This window comes from Miscanthus floridulus, chromosome 7 (assembly GCF_019320115.1).
Source record: "Miscanthus floridulus cultivar M001 chromosome 7, ASM1932011v1, whole genome shotgun sequence".
Taxonomy (NCBI): Eukaryota; Viridiplantae; Streptophyta; class Magnoliopsida; order Poales; family Poaceae; genus Miscanthus; species Miscanthus floridulus.
The window spans coordinates 47,959,664-47,972,338 of record NC_089586.1 but is presented as its reverse complement, the minus strand read 5'-3'; the positions used below and the strand labels follow the sequence as shown (position 1 = coordinate 47,972,338).

At 44.5% G+C, this 12,675-nt stretch overlaps 1 non-coding gene across 1 annotated transcript; it reads left to right on the top strand.

The window, feature by feature from the left end:
• The first annotated feature begins 1,353 nt into the window (after nt 1-1,353).
• LOC136468165 (small nucleolar RNA R71) lies at nt 1,354-1,460 on the top strand. Its single transcript, XR_010761702.1, has one exon. It is a non-coding gene; the product is annotated as a small nucleolar RNA R71 (small nucleolar RNA).
• The last annotated feature ends 11,215 nt before the right edge of the window (nt 1,461-12,675 follow it).

Here is a 12,675-nt window from a genome sequence, read left to right as displayed (position 1 = left end):
CAAATTGGCTTGGTGGTGATGAAAGTAGAGTTTTTCTACAGAGTTTCCTTGCACTTGAGCTTTGTGGAAAATATTTTTGCATGTGGTGGAGCAAGTGAGAGTGAGAGAGAGTGAAAATGGAGAGTGGTGTGTGAGTGAGGGCTCACACCCAAGCTCTCAGTTTTATAGCCGTCTGAGCACCATCCTGCGGAGGCATAGGGCAATGGCTAGTGGCTATTGGCAAAGGCGTGGGGCCAATAGCCACCTGTAGGGTGTGGCCGCACCCTTGGTGCTCCCACACCTGCGATGGGCCTGCTACTGCCCCCTTTGTCAGGTGGTCTCCAACAGCTATTTCAAACCCAAGGACGTCGGTGCTCCCCTCAGATTCGAAAATTTGCTCCCGAATTTGATTTTCCACAAAACTATTATTATATTTTGAATTTTCATAAATATTTGAAAAATGAGAAATGATAGCAAAAAATCTATACTATCAAAAATGATTTTTATTTTATTTTTCTAAAAAGTTTATTTTTAAGCAAATTTTAAATTTTGAATTTTAAAAATTTAAATTTTTAAAAGATAACTACCGATTTACCTTTGGCAAGGGCTCGATATTTATTGTCCATCGACAAGACTTCTAATCCTTCATTGCTATGTAGCTGCACGAACAAATTCGAGGGAATTCTCGGGTTGCCCCAGGATTTTCCCCGAATGGTTGACAGGTATTGCGACAACAATTTGAGCAATCGGTGTTTTAATCATTTTAATAAAACTTAGTTGGTTTTTCACTGAGGAGGATAAATTCTTAAGTTTTCCATTTATATTTTCAAATATTTTATCATTATACATAATTTTTAGTGATATTTTCATTAATTTTAGCTTGACCTAAAACTAGGTCTTTCAAGGATGGTTGATTTGAATTGAAATTTGAATTACCTCCTTGCAGGTGGGATTGATTGTTCCATGCGTTATTATTACCGTGTCAAAACCCATTGTTGAAATATGCGGCGTCTTCATGGGTCTCAGGATAGTTGTTCCCTAAATGTCCGGCTTCACCATAGACTTCGCTAGTCATCTGCGAGTCCATGGCCTGAACGGTGGACTTTATAGCTTCTTTCTCGTCGGCCCTTTCGTTCAGTCTTGATAGTAACAAATCTATTTTTGTGGCAAGCATATTCATCTTCTTCATGGTATGTATGCCTTTTGTTGTTTTCGTTCCTCCCCCAGCTCTTATTGGCCACCATTTTCTTGATGAGAGCCGTAGCTCCATCGATGGTTAGGGAAAGGAACGCTATTCCAGTAGCGGCATCTACGTGCCCCTTCGACATGGGCGTAAACCCTTCGTAGAAGTTCTGGAGCACGAGCTAGTTTTCCATTCCATGATGTGGGTAGGCCTAGATGTAATCCTGTAGCCTTTCCCATGCTTTGGGGATGGATTCTAATGAGGTCTGCTAGAAGTTTGAAATTTTCTCTCTCAGGGTATTGGTTTTGCCCAAGGAAAAAAATTCACAAGAAACGTGGCGAAACATTTGTCCCCGTACTGACAGCTTACTTATCCTTATAAAACCACTATTTTGCCTTCCCTACAAGGGAGAAGGGAAACAAACGGAGCCTGATGCTAGCTTGTGCGACGTCTTTGATGACGATGGTGTTGCAGAACTCTAGGAAGTGTTGTAGGTGCGCATTCGTGTCCTCGGTAGGCAAACCACAGAATTGGTTCGCCTGCACCATCATGATTAGGCCAGTGCGCAGCTCAAAATTTCTAGTTCCCGCCCAATAGGCACGTTGGCAACAGCGGGGGTGTAGTCACGGATTGTCTTGGCCACAGCGGTAGTAGCGAATGGCGCGAGGGTGACTGGTTCACTTGCCGGTGGAGTAGCGGAGGGAGAAGCAGTATGGAACATGTTCTTCCTTAGGGGCGCCTCTGGATTTTCTATGTAGTTATCTGGCAGGTCAAAACCACTCATACACTATCCTATTTTCATCCACAACAGGAAGAAAACAAGCAGAATTAGCCTACATAAATTATGGCTACCATTACATCCTGTGATCATGATCATGTCCTACTAGATTCTTTAACCTATGCCCTCCCTAGCAACGGTGCCAGAAATGCTTGTTAGCATTTCTTAGCGCAATCACCAAGTGTGGATGTTTTAAGTCCATCCTCGGCAATGGTGCCAGAAATGCATGTTGGTATTACTTAGCACCGTCACTAAGATTGAGTTAACCTTAGCACCGCCGCCAAGAAACACCAACTATGATAGTTCTAAATGATTACAAAAAATATTCACAAGCACACGGATCTATCGTTGTAGCATTTCACCCAAAAGTATTCAAGATATCGTTATTTATTTTTTTCCAAAGGAAGGCAAGGTGTAAGAGTCTAGCATGAGCATGAACAAGATTACATACTTGCATAGTGGACCATAGTTCATGACAGGGGTAAAAATAATATTTTCAAGATAATGGACACACATCTGGGCCAACCTCAAGGATAAAAGGAAAACAAAAAATAAAAGAATGTTCCTAAGTGCAGCAGGCATGTTCTAATATAGTCGTGCAAAGAACTATTGATGATCATACAAATTACATGATTAGAGCTGGAGCAAAGTGTAAGATAGGTCGGGAGGCCACTGAGTACTGGTCTACTAGCAACCTCATGTGACAATTTAGACTCTTACACCCTACCTAAATGTGGGGGATTACAAGAGACGGATAGGACTGTCACCACCTGTCACCTACCCCTCAACCAAAGAGTAGGAAAATGTATTCACCTATCTCTCCATACTGTAGGGTCGAGATGGTAGGCTAGAGGTGGGGTGAATAGTCCTTTCTAAAATTAATCACGCCGGCTAACCGAAACAAATGCGGAATTAAAACTATCAGTCTAGCCAAGACTATACCCCTCTATCTAAGTTCTCAAGCACCTTATAAAGATCCTAACTAGGCAACAAAGGTGTCGGGCTAGCTAGATCTCACCTAACCAATTCTAGGAGCAAGGTCACACAAACCTATGCCACTAGTACTTAAAGCACCGAAGAGCTCCTACACATGCTAGTAGCAAAAGCACAAAGCTCCTAAGCTCACTAGCAATGCTCAATAACAAGGCAACTAATGCCAAATTAGAGAGCACAAATTACTTTGCTACACAAACTAAGCAATGTGACTAACAATGTTACTCAAACCGAATTAGTCACGCAAGGGAGCTACTTCTATGCTACACAAGCAAGAAGGTAACTAGCAAGCTACATAAGCTAACTAGTTATAAGAGCAACTACACAAGCACAATGTATATGAAAGTAATTGCAAGCTTGTGTAGAGGGGATGCAAACCAATGGGAAGACAAGGATTACATGGTGATTTTTATCCTGAGGTTCACTTGGTTGCCACCAAACTAGTCCCCATTGTGTCGACCGCTCACTTGGTGGTTCGATGGCTAATTGGCATGACCCGCCAAGCCCACACATTGGGCACCACAAGAACCTACCCCAAAAGTGAGGGTAGCTCAATGACACGCTCAACTAGAGTTGCTCTTCGCGGCTCCCGTGGGGTGAGCACAATCCCCCTCACAATCACTTCTCCGAAGCACCACACAATCTTCTTTGCGTGCTTCGACAGAGACCACCACCAAGCCATCTAGGAGTTGGCAACCTCCAAGAGTAACAAGCACCACCGGCTTACTACTTGATCACATAGTGCCACTCCATGCAACCTCACGATGAAATCGCACTAGAATCACTCACTCGCAATGGATTCGCACTTCTCGCAAGAACAAGTAAGTTAGAGGCATATCAAACCAAGCACACACAAGGGCAACACATCTCCAAGGTGCTCAACCAACCAAATGCCTGAGCTCCACCTCTATTTATACCCCCAAGACAAATAGAGCCGTTGGAGCAAAGATCCCCACTAGACACGGCGGTGGTGGCACCGCCCTAGGGGTGGTGGTGCCCCCAACGATCACCCCAATGGCTAGTTTGACTAGCGTAGGGGCACTAGACATAGTGGTAGTGACACCGCTCTAGGGAGGGTGGTGACCACCCAGCCAGTCACCCGAAATACCCCCTCTCTGAAAAATAGTGGCGGTGGCACTGGACGTAGGGTGGCGGTGACCTGTCCGGTGACCAACCCCACTCGGCTGCTTTTGGGAATAAAGGGGTGGTGGCACCACCCCACCAGTAGTGGTGACAAGGTGTTGCACTATCCTCATCGTGGCGGTGCACACTAGACACTCCGGTGACCACGCCCATGCTACCCTTCTTAGCCAAGTCCAGGTGGGCACCGCCCTAGGGGTGGCGGTGCCACCGAACCACCAGTGGCGGTGCTAGCCTCAACTTGCTGCTCTTGGCCTCCTTAGCCGATCACCACCATAGGGGTGGCGGTGCACCGGACAGGGGGTGGTGGTGCCCACAGGGCAGCACTCCGAGCCTGGTTTCACCTCTATTTCTTTACCTTTTTCAACACCTTTGCAAATGTGCTAGCACCACCAAGTGTTCACCTACTTGTGCACGTGTGTTAACTTTTCACAAACATTTCCCAAAGGATTAGTCACTCGATCCTAACATGTATGCAAGGTTAGATCGCTCAAGTGGCAATAGATGACCAATATGCAAACAAGTTTGCTCCTCTTAATATTACGACCATCTATCCTAAACCCGGTCATCAACTTCTCTACACACCTATGACTAGCGGAATGAAATGCCCTAGGTTATACCTTTGCCTTGCGCATTCCATTCCATCTCCTCCATCATTTTTGCAACACAAGCACCAACCAATCACCAAATGATATGATCCACTTCATATCATCACGTGATCGTATTGGTTCATCGATCTTGACTTCACTTGCTCTTCACTGTTGCTTCGGTCCATCGGCGCCAAGTCATCACTCAACTTGTCCTTCACACTTGCAACCAGTCCATCAAGCCAAGTCATGTCTTGATCTTCTCCACCTTGATCACATGACTCAATGTCATGTCTCATGTTCAATGAGCTCCTTCATCATCACATGTCTAAGCTTTGCAACAAGTCCAAGCCATTTCACCTCTATGGCATATGTTGCTCACACACATGTACTTGTGGACTAATCACCTATGTATTTCACTCAAACACATATTAGTCCACCTAGATTATCACTCAATTACCAAAACCAAATAAGGACCTTTCACATACCTAAGCACCATGCTTGCGTATACAGAAACTACCCAAATTCCCCTGGGTCCCCGACCCTATGGATCGACAGGTAAAGAACTTGGGCACACCCGAAGGCATGATGAACCGCCACCTTAATTTTGCTATAATTCTACTCATATAAGTTATATGAATGATTAATCATAAAGTTCTACATGTTAATATCATAACACATAAACTATATACTAGTTCATATATCATGATTATAACATGAGAACTATAGTCTAGTTCATATTCATTGCTATATTGTAAGTATGAGAGCATGACTATGGAAGAACTCATTGTATTATTCATACCAAGGATCCTTTCTTCTAAGGAGCCAAGCCCTCCTTGTTAGCTCTTGCCTTGCTCAAAAACTACTACTAAAAGCTAAAAGAGTACAAGAGTAGGGTAGTGTGGTAGAGGCTCGAAATGTTGGTGTGTGTTGAATGGTGAGCTCCTCCCTCTCTTTTGTAGTGGCTGATGGTCGGTTTGGCCTTAGTAAATTAGGAAACCACCTGAAACTGACCAAGCATGCCGCCATGCAACTGCCTGCGAAGGCTAGGCCTAGGTTGCACCACCTGGGGTGTGGGCACACCAAGGGTGCGGCCACACCCTGGCTGGCTTGCCTGGCCACCGCCTTTCCCAGGTGGGCTGGTGGCTAGGCCTGGGCCCCTCCTACGTCGGTTTTCTGTCTAGGTAAGTTGCGTAGGTGGGCTTCTATACTTATTTCTCTTGCACATTTTTTCATTACGCTTTTTGAATTGCGCCTTTTGCTTAGTTTTCCACTTGTATTCGAATGTGTGTCCTGCAAAACATGTTTTCTCCAATACAAGTGGAACTATGTCAATAGTAAAATCATATGTGTCATAAGTTTGTTTATTTCTCCTATTTTGGACTTTATTTGGCGGTCGGATTTGATCGTTTGTGACCGCCAACACACGCCAACTGTCGGTGTTTTGTAAACTAGACTAGTAAATTTATTCGATTACCACGCTGCTCTAGGAAGATGATGGTAGCATCCAAAAGACATGAGGATTTACACTGGTTCAGGCCAGAGCCCTACGTCCAGTCTTAAAGAAGATCAAGTGCGTGTGTTCTTGCTTGAATGCTCTGAAGTTCTTACAAAGGGGGGGGTGGAAGAATGGAGAAACAGGATGGATAGCTAGAGCTAGGAGATGGACTACCTGAAGGGAAAATTCTAGAAGCCGTACTACTATCGAGAATGAATGAATTGGTAGAGGATGTCTCTCTCCCAAATATGGGTGCCCTGACTGCCCTTATATAGAGTTCGGGGCCAGGGTGCATACAAAGCAATATATTCTCCTAACCAAAGGGTCGTGAGCCTAAGGGAGGGCCTAGCTAACTTGGCTTGCAAGATATGCCATCTTGTGGAGTATGTCCGGGCATGGCTGTCATCATGGTCTTGTGGCCACATCGCGGCATGGTGTGGCGTGGTGCTACTGTGCCGACCATGGCAGCACTGTAGGCATGATGGTAGTTCGCTAGCCATCCTGTGCGACGTGGTCTCCGCCATGGTCTTCGTCATCATCTCCTAGATTTATGGGGGTCGTATGGGAGTTGATTGCCGTCCCTAGGTCATTGATTGCCTTGTTGTCTTTGGGAGCGAGGGGCCACGATCCCTATCATTGGGGTCATGGTTCTCGTCAGTCTAGATGGCCTCTAAATCAAGGCGCTCGTCGTGGATCCCATCCCGTAGTGGGTAGGATCGTACTCTCATCTCATCGGGCCGTATCTAGCTGGTAGTCATCGTACCTGTCATCACCACTTTGGGTGGTATTGTCTTATCTATGCGGCGTAGCATAGGGATGGCGTCTGACTGAACCGAGGTGACTGTTGTCCCCTTAGTCCTTGCGTTGTTAGTGCGGCGTCCTCGTTCTTGTTAGAGCAGGCATGCTTGGCGGCGCTCGACCTCTCCTCGTTCCTTCTAGGGGTCAGGACGGAGGAGAGGTCGTGAGCCCTTTGAGCGCCGTGCGGCTAAGGCATGAAGGAGGGGTCGTGGCTGCCCCCGGCCTTAGCGTCCGGCCTAGTTTGCTTGGCTTAGCTGGGTCTCAGTCGTTCGGGCCTTTGCTAGCTGATATGTTGTGGGCTACTTGGACTGTTAACTAATCGATGCCTTGAGACACCCCGATGTTGTGACCCCGACAGGCATACACGGAAAAAATGCACCCTAATTAATCACTCGTTGGTATCCTAAATCATGTCCAAAATGACTTGAATTTTAAGTATGGAGAGAGTATGTCTCACCTGGCAAAATACAGAAGCAACTATCAGAGAATGCGATGGGAGGACAAGAAGTGCTCCCAACATAAAGGTAAAAAAGTTATGAAGAGAGAGAGAGCTATGCCAGTATAGCTTACGATGGGGTGCGATTAGGAGGTGGTGGCTTGTCACTCTACTCCTACATGTAGGTTAGCTTTTTACCTAGGCTAACGATAGTATACGCTTGCGCTGCGCTTGCTCTAAGAGCATCTCCAGCAGTCCCTCAATATAACTCCCATAGTAAATTAGTAATAGAATGACTCAGTACCACTTTTTTGGATTACCAGGAAATATGCTTTAGCACATTACCAATACCCTGTCCCCAATAATCTATTCTTGTATTTTTCTCTATATTCCCATGCAAACACCATGACAACTCCATTTGTAAATCACAATGATTCATTTTTTTGTCTCCACTGCACATATCCAAATCAATAATTCTAAAATTTAAATTCAAAAGTTGAGATTGAGATTAAAATATATATACAATGCTTCCAAGCATGAAATTTGGGAACTTTGGATTTAGGAGATTGAAATTGGGTTCTAATACAACTCATAAAGGTTGTAGGAACCACGTGAGGCTAAGAGGTCACTTTCTGGACGACAACTTCGAAATTTGACTTAGGTTAAATATTTGGGTTAACCAGAGATGACCTAGTTTGATTGGAAGGTTGTTATGAAGGTTATTAGCTAGATTTGGGGTCCTTATCGATCGAGAGTTGAGGTCATAGGGTTTCCATTATTTTGACAAGGTTGCCCATTGTAGAAAAAGGATTAAAAAAATAAAGGCCTTGTGTGCCAGGGTCAACAACGGAGATTTGTGATCCAATCAGGTTGCGGTGGTTAACAGGAGTTCAAGTCATGGTCCAAAGGAGATGTTGGTTAGGGTTTAGAGTTTTCAAGGGTGTTTTTATAAAGTTTAAGTTGGAACGACCTTTAGTCATGGCACTTCACATCGTCGGGGTACAAAAGTTCGCGCAGCTGGCTTTTAGGACATGCCGCGGATGGCACCCCAACTTAGAGCCACCGTGCTAGATAGAGGGCAACCCCCGAGCTGCGCATACCGTACCGTACGACGATGATGTCAGGCCGCTGCAGCTCAACCACACATATGAATTTAAATCAGAAGAGGTATAGTTAAATTCTAGAAAATGCATATTGTAACTAGGAAAATATAGTTTAAATGGCAAGTGATTCTAGTAAATAGGCATAAATGCATTTAAATTCTTAGAAAAACATATCAGCGATAAAAAATACAATTAAATTATTTAGATGAATAAAACACATATGAAAACCAAGGAGCTTTTAAATTTATATGTAAGAATGGTAATGTCAGCTATTCATGACCTTGAAACAACAAAACGGCTAATACTTGAAATTTTGGTTCCAAATTTGCATGTGGTATTGAAAATGTATGAATGTACAAGTATGGCGCATCCGAAGTCCTGCTCAAGGTCCTCTGGCCGAGCTAGGAACGGCATCCATTAGGCAAAAGTAAACAAGCTTTTTGCAAAAGAACTAAGAAACAACAATTAACATCTAAACAAATACAATGAATGATAGAGCATGGTTTTAGAAAAAGATAAGGAAAAGAATAATCTCATTTGAAGTCCATAGTAGGAGAAAGACTAGTCCAGATTAATTAAAAAGAAAAATGCAATATTAATGTGTTCTTCAATGCCTAGATTGTTCTAGTTTATTTCTCTACCGAGAATCCATATGGATACTCATACTCATACTTATATTTTGGACTGGCATATGTGTCTACTATCAGCACACCATTGACGAGGAGATCAACATAGCCAATCAGAAATTTATTTTTCTACTTATATGTTCTTCAACTTCTAGAAGCACTGGCGGAGCACGCCATCGCCATACATGAGGAGCTCAAGCTGCTGTCGTTCGCCTCGCTCACACCTGGGAAAAGCCTGTCATCGCCCGTTTTCGCGGCAGTGCAGCAGCGGCGGCCATCGTCCACGCATCGCACGCGGGGCTTGACGCTTGAGCTGGCGATGGGAACCGCGGTGTGCTTCTGCAGAGGACAGGGCCAGACTCGAGGAAGACGACGCTGTCCAGCGAGACGCACACGGAGCGGCCGGACGCGGTGGTCGCGACCTGTGCCGAGTCCGGCGAGACGCCCACGGAGCGGACACGTATGCGCTATGCCGAGTTGGGCTGCTGCCACTGTTGGGCTATCAACGGGTCGAGTGGGCTGCTAGCAGCTGACAGCTAAGGAGAGAAGGATTTGGGTCTGATAGAAAAAGGAGGAGGAGATGGGCTGGCTGGTTTGGGAAAGAGGGGAAAAAAAGGAAAAAGGACTTCACCTTTATATGGAAGGAGATTTTTGAAAAAAAAGGATTCTGGATATTAAGAAAGTATTTTTGGTGCCACAAATAAATTCTAGAAAACATACAATACTAAAAAAAATGCATATGGTGGATCTTGATCCAGCTTTGAAAAACATATTTGAAAATGATTTTGTATGCAAGCAAGCAAACAAATTTTAATTTGTTGTAAAAATTTTAAAAGTTCAAAATTTTAGCATATTTTTAGGAAATATGAGGGTTTTACCATACTTATTATATATATTATAAATAAAAAGACAAGAAAGATTCGAGAGTTAAGAAATAAAAAAATCAAAAAGAAAACCAAAGAGATTACACATGGTCCTCTAGCCATTGACTGAACTGTTGATATTGCTTTTTGGCTTGGTGCAGCACCAGAGCAAACTATTTCTCGAAGGTAGCTTTCAAACTTGCAATTGAAGGGCTTACCCCTCGAAAGATTTGGTCATTGCACACACTTTAGATACTCCAACTAAGAAAGTAAGAAGAATGATTATCTTCATGAAAAAAGGGACCTGTAACTGGCACTTAGAAGCTCACTAGAACAATAGGTGGGTCACTTTGAACATCCATCCATAGTTAAATTCAGTTTTGACCAGCTTATTCAAAAAAAAATTGACAATGTAAGAAAAGATGGTCACAAGTCTCCTCCTGCTAGTGGGTGCATAAGACAATCAAATGAAGGTAGAGCCATAATTTCACCTTTAAGAAGAGCACATGTGCTAAGCTTGTCCTTTATTTAACAAGAGCAAAAAAAAAACAACGTATGCTTCTTCTGACACGAAGATTGCCAAATCCATTTATAAGCTAGATGCACCACTGAGTGTCCAATCTTAGCTTGTGTCTATATGCATTTGTCGACTTATAGATATTTTATCCCCAAAAGTAAGACCACCAGTCCTTATCCTGTGAGAGGTGGAGTGACCGTTGTTGATTGTTGAGTTGTTGTAACTGACCAAATGCTTCTACTGATAGAGGCAGGTGGAAAAGGCGATGTAGGGGAGTTGTTTGTGTAGCTAAGAACAACGCAGTTTGTTCTTTGCAAATTAATAGAGTTTAGGGAATGCATGACATCAACCTTGGCCCATCCACAATTCACCCACAATAAACAAGATGGTCCATCCTGAACATTGACCAACATTATTCCCTATAAAATTTCTAACAATTTTAAAATATCCCTCTACCAGAAAGACCATTTCTTAATGTGGCATGTGTTGATGGTGAAAATGTCACACTTTCACATACTCAAAATCACCGTCAACAGCCTCAGATCAAAGGGACATAAGCATATCATGAGTATATTTTAGCAAATAACAAGTGCCACATGTACTTGAGTATTCCTATGCAGATTTAAGCTCAAATGAGCAAGATGAGCATGTGGACCGACCATAGGGGGTCAGCCGACCACCCCTATGGGTCCACAAGCACTCCAAGCTTGCCATGATCGAAGTAAAGCATGCCCAAACCAATCTCCACCCGTGGATGAAGCTTGTGTTTTCTTTCAATGGTAGGAGATGAATGCCCATGGATTGATGGACCCACACGTAAGATGAACCGACTTCAAATGGGAAATTCTCAGCAGATATCCAGTAAGGAACCCTCCAGGTGGCCCCACACCGAAGGGGGAGGCCCATAGGATAGAGAGAGGTCTGACCCCCTAGGTCGGCCGACCCCCACATGTGCCCCACAATCTCAAGCATGCTCCCATGCATGAAAGCACAACTTTGAAGCGTCCACACCCTAGCTTCAATCTATGGCGGTTTGATCCAATGGCTCAAGGTGGTAATCACACGGATTCATGGGCCCACATCAACTAGTATAAATAGAGGGGTACACCCCCTTTCCATTCATGAAAGCAAGGAAGAAGCAAAGGAAGCTTGAAAGCCCTAGTTTGGTTTTGGATAATTGATGAAACCTAGGACTAACCTTTGATCTAAGTGTGTGAATTAGATAAGGTAGTCCAATCCAAGTTGTGGAGCTAGAAGATGGTCATGGTGAAGGTGATGGCCACATGTGATGATGATCAAGTGCTTAACTTGAAAAGAAGAAAGAGAAAAACAAAACCCAAGGAGATCAAGGCAAAAGTATCAAATAGGTTTTGTTTTGGTGATCAAGACACTATAGAGTGTGTGATCACATTTAGGATCGATAGCCGTACTGTAAAGAGGGGAAATCTTTGGCTAAGCGGTTATAGAGTGCCACTAGGTGACATGATTCTTGCATATGCATTTAGGAACCTAGTGTGCTAACATTGACCCTTGTAAAAATGCTTTGAAAAATGCTAACACATGTGCACACAAGTTCTACACTTTGAGGTTAGCAAGTTGGAAGCAAGGGCGAAACGGTTGAGGAGATATAAAAAGAAAAGGAAGAGCAGCGCAGTGATCGAACTTTGTGTTGGGCAGTGACCGGACTCTGCCTGCCGTGTCCGGTCAATTTTAGCCGGGTTGGCAAAGTTGGCCGAGGGCGTGGGGAAGCGACCGGACGTTGGCCTCGGATGTAGGGGGTGCGTTCGGTCATGCTGTCCAGAGAAGGCGTAGCACGAGGTGGCGAACGGACGTAGGTGTCGCTGCGAGATCGAATGCCCAGGGGCCGCGTCAGGTGAACGCTGATGTCGGCAGGGTTTCCAAGCGTAGTGAGGACTAGAATCTGGCGTGCGTCCGGTCGTGTCTGACAGGATGCATTCGGTCGATGAAAAATCATCTCTGGATGCTCTCTATACTCGACTGAACTTTGTGTGGCGCTGCGTCAGGTGCGTTGTAGCGGCGTGTCTGGTCGGTGGTTGACTAGCTGCGCTGACCATTTTTGACCATTGAAGATCAACGCACGGGATTCAAACGTGGACACGTGGATGACCGAGAGCGACTGGACTCTAGCTGATCGGATACTGGGGTGCATCTGG